General features: G+C 36.6%; 1 long non-coding RNA gene across 1 annotated transcript; it reads right to left on the bottom strand.

The window, feature by feature from the left end:
- Nucleotides 1–3136: 3136 nt before the first annotated feature.
- Nucleotides 3137–3794, bottom strand: LOC116163780. Its single transcript, XR_004143802.1, has 2 exons — nucleotides 3472–3794; nucleotides 3137–3377 (listed from the first exon to the last, which is right to left on the bottom strand). It is a non-coding gene; the product is annotated as an uncharacterized LOC116163780 (long non-coding RNA).
- Between the last annotated feature and the right edge of the window lie 1121 nt (nucleotides 3795–4915).

The raw sequence follows: 4915 nt of genomic DNA, 5'->3' as shown, positions 1-4915 counted from the left end.
CTTTATAAACACTTTTCGAAACGTGGTTGGACCCGCGGTTGAGATTTGTTTTCTACGAGTGGCATTACTGTCTCGGAAACTCCCACCAATGAGAGCCCAACGTTTGATTCTCCCGCCACGCGTGGGGACACGAACGCCAGCCGATCAGCTTACTATTGCCATAAATAAAACATCAAAATTTTATTAAAATTTCACCAGTGTACATTAGGTATAGAGGATGGGAGACTGTCAAAAACTTTTTTTTTAATATCTGGTTTTGGCTAGGAAGGTGTTCTGTCCAGAATTTGGCACATGGTTTTAATGGAGATCTATTATTATGTTATCAAAAAATCTCTAAACCTTCCCCATATAGTTTTATTCGTTGAAGTTTTTAAAAGTAAAAGCGACTATAGTTTCGCTATAGTTTTTTTTACTTTTAAAAACTTCAACGAATAAAACTATATGGGGAAGGTTTAGAGATTTTTTGATAACATAATATATTTCAACCCCCATTTCGAGGAACGATGGATCCAACTCAAAAAAAGGAGATCTATTAGTCTGATCCCACATAAGGCTAGTCTTCGCCCATCTGTTTATCGACTGAAATACATTTTTTAGCAATCTCAATATGCAAACGAACACATTGCAAATGGATTACCTAAAAAGTTACGGTTGTCGCAACTTTAAGTAGCGCTTGAGAAAAATACATATGTATTGCTCCATGTTTCTGGATTCTGGATTACGATAGGAGGGTGAACAGGGTCCACGAGTACTTAGGCCTCAAATTCGGGCCCTTTGTACTACGTCCCTGCTAGGGTCGCTCGATCCCTCAAGGGCACTCAAGCCATCCCACACGTGAGATGAACCTTAGGACGCTGGAAGGGGAGGCGGCTCTAACCCTAGCCATGTGAAAGATGACGTAACGTGCTCGTGGTGTAGGAATCGGATGTAAGAGCGTGCGTTTGCCGCTCTCTCCATGGGATAGAAGCAGACAGAAATATCAATTAAGTACATTCATTTTGATTAAGGGTAGCCTTGACTTATTTTTTTACGCTAACCCATTTGCAATGTGTTTATATTAAAATTGCAAAAATATGTATTTTACTCGGTAAACAGATGAGCGAAGATTGACTTTATGTGGGATCTTGTACTATATGAAAATCGTAGTTTTTCGCACGCATTTGATATGCAGATATTGAGATATAACAAAATAGCTATTTATATATGAAGTACATAAACTGGGTCTTTATGGACAAGTTGGTTATTTGGCCGAGCGAGCTTGCGAGCGAGGCGCATATAAACATGGCGAGTTCACATCAAGCCTATTTATCGACGTGATATATACAAAGCTTTATGTACGACAGCAACAACCCTTAAACAACAACAACAGATGTTAAGCATTTGTCAAGTTTTTTGGATCGACACCTTACTATACGACTGCCGTTTTACTTTATTATGGACTAGGGCCTAGGCCATAATATTGCAAATTACGGCCGATAATTACGACTGTAATCACTGTATTATCAAGCAGTCGTACATAAAGAATGTATCTACTTAACTCCAAACGTTTATAGAAATATGGGATAGGTCCAAATTTCGCAAGGATAAATTAGTTCATGAGCAATCGATTTGTTAGAACTGACATTTCCGTTACAAAATAGAATCCATGCAGGAAATAGCGTAAGTATCAATGTCAGTTCGAAGGAAGTAAATAGTAATTCCCTAGCTTCAAGGTTTAAAATTAAGGAAAAGCACCATATTAAATGAAGAGGGGTCATTACCAACGATTTGTACAATTTAAGCGATTGCATTACCTTATTGTACCTAATTTACTTTGTTTACTTTATCGACAAGTTTTTTTTGTTCATATTACCGATTTCTACAACAGTACGGTTCGGCAATACGATACCCTCTGGTATCGGTTGGTTTTTTTCCAAAGTGAAACAGGTCAGTTTCTATAAGTTTATATTTCCTATAAAACTTTCCGTTCATTCAAATTGCATGCCGGTTCAATTTTTGGGGATCTACATTTAATTTCCCAGTCTCACAGTAAGAAACCTTAACAATTGCCCTCTTTTCTCAACCTTCAACTTTTATGTTTACGATGCTAAGACTTTGGTCCATTATGCAATTCAAATAATGTTATCGAAAGTATGTTTGTAAAAACAACTTTATTTTAATAGATAATGCTGCTCTTTCCCACATTATTCCGCAAATAGAACTTAGATTGATCTGCACACAAATTTAGATGTTAAGCACACTTGCTGATGAGACAATCGGAAAGTATATAGATCTTAACATAACGTTCTTGGGATAGTGACCTTCTAATTTCTACCTCAATGTATGTTACAGAATGTCAAGAGCATGAAAATTAAGTCCAATGCTTGCTTGCATGCGACATCATTTTTCCTACTGATCTTTGGGTCCTGCTCTGAATTGCTCAAAACCTGACTAAGATGCGTTCTTCAATTGCAGTTTGCACGGTTTGAGTAAATCAATCAAGTTGCAGACGGATTGCGTACTACTCTTCTTACTGCACTTTTTATTAATTACAGATTTTTGGAAAATGATTAGTAAAGTACCTATATCAACATTATAGAATAATTGCACCGTGCGGTTTTCAAATTCATGTAAATGCCCCTAATTAGTATATCTTGAACCTTGAGTCCCTTATTTTGTCACATAAGACATTGCATGAATTTACTGTGTGATAACATCTGTTGTTATGAATTACTTGTACTGTAAGTGCAGTAGCCCTATTATTAGGTATTGCTGTCAATGACCGCGTTTTATGAGTCTTAAGCGTTAAGCCACAATTAACAGTCAACGGTCAGTATTGTACATGCAATTAAGATAATTCACGTTTGCTTTTAGTTACAGCCGCTAAGGCCGGTTTTATAATTTATTCGAAGAAAATAGCTCTCCTAATGTTACGGGTTGTTTTAACCTATCGGCAGTTTGTACGATAAATCATATTCCTCTAGAGGACTCGCAGTAATTTAAAGCGTTTGTCTTTGGGTACTTTTTGGCAAATTGACCTTCGCATTTTTACTTTCGTACTTCCCTTATTTGAATAGGTCTCATACCTATGTATCTGTAAGGGCCGTCTTTATGTTGCATAGAACATAAGCACGCGAGGTTCCAAAACACAAGTCAAAAAAATTATACGTTTAGATTTATTTTCTGAGATGATTAAATATAACACTTAAACTTGTAGGTACTTCTATACGCATATATGCTTTTTCTTCAATCTAGAGGTCTTTAAGTGATCCTATTAACCGCAGAATGATGCAGCTATGGTAATGAAACCTAGTTTCTTCATTTGGTGATCACGATGGTAATTTAAGATGAATGTGCAGCACATTTTTCAGCAGAGCCCAGTTCCTTTTCGGATATATCTGTAATTAAGGGTAAAATGTTAATATTCAAAAATTTTTCGGACCGGGTTACGCTGTCATTTATTTTAGGCTAGTCTGTAGTTGAGACGCTTACCTCTCTAATCATATCCAAATGGCTACGTTATCTGCAGCTGCAACATTCACTTTATTCCACGTTTTTCTAGGCTTCCAAAAGGAAATCTGAACGAAGACGTCGATGAAAGCGAGGACTTTGAGGAATTTAGTCCACTTTTTTCTTTCATTACACGGCGATTGTTGTTTGCAACGGGATGAAGAAACCGATCAATCACTTGTCGGATTTGAGAGTGTTTACGATTGAAAGGATTTGTGTACATTTTCACGAGAACTTCAACTCACTAGCAAAGCACGTTGTTAACTATTAGAACGTTGATTTCTGAATGCCGACTCCGCTAGTGTGAAACGTATTTATAGGAGGGATTGTATACTGTATATTGACCATTTGAACTTATTACGTTCGGTTTCCTTGATGGGTGACAAGGCCAATGTCGAGTAATTGGCTAATACGTGCAAGGCGTCAGCACGCTAATAGGATGGGACAACATACGTCGTTTTGAAAAAATTAATGGATTGACGTATTTTGACTGGCACACTCCTCTAAAATTGCAGCGCAAAATATATAATCACGTACACACTATCTTTATCATTAAGTTAAAGTATATTAACTGACGAAACATTATGCAATTGTTAGAAACTATTTAACTTCATTTTTAATTGTTCTGGTATCTGCGACTAACGGGTTTCCAATCTTTCCAGTGAGCACAAATCTACACAACGGGTGCAATTATAATGATTTCCTGAGTAACTTTACTGCACATTATGGGCATAGATTATTGTTTTTTTAATTACTTAATCTGTTATGATGGGCCTTATAGGTTAGTACGTGGACTGTCGGTGCTTTATAGTGTTGGGTCTTAAGCTAATTATAATTAAACTAATATCCATTATAAGAATCCAAGATCCACGTTTCGATGTGAGGAAACGTATGTAATAATTGGCAGCTTCTTGACTCCAGACATGCAGGAGCCCCATATTCATGGAGGGCTGCGGTGTATGATTAAGGATTATGGTGCACCGGAATTTATTACTTAAGATACACAACCCGCCTTGATTTTCTGAATGGAACCCTCAGACTAACTACCTATGCTTGCATTTTCACGAAGTTCTCATTTATGCATAATCGAAGTTTTTATTTATCTCGAGAATGTCTCCATTATTGAAGATGGCTTCCATACCACTGCAGTCACACTTACGGGGTTGTTAACGGAATTTTTAACTAGTGAAAGTATATAAACCTTTAGATGGGAAGTGATATTTTTCCGTTGTTTTTTTTAACCTTCTTGGCTTCTACAAAATGACCAACGCATAATACCTGACGGAGTGGTAAAATACCGCAACCATTTTTTTGTAATAATAATTTACTTAATTATTAATTTAAAAAAATAATAATATTTATTATTACAAGAAATGTTGCCACGGTATTTCATTCAACCAACGGATATAATTGCACTAGCCCTAGG

Source organism: Photinus pyralis, unplaced genomic scaffold (assembly GCF_008802855.1).
Source record: "Photinus pyralis isolate 1611_PpyrPB1 unplaced genomic scaffold, Ppyr1.3 Ppyr1.4_LG2, whole genome shotgun sequence".
In the NCBI taxonomy this organism is placed as follows: Eukaryota; Metazoa; Arthropoda; class Insecta; order Coleoptera; family Lampyridae; genus Photinus; species Photinus pyralis.
Note: the sequence above shows the minus strand (reverse complement) of the source record. Positions and strands in the feature narration are given on the sequence as shown.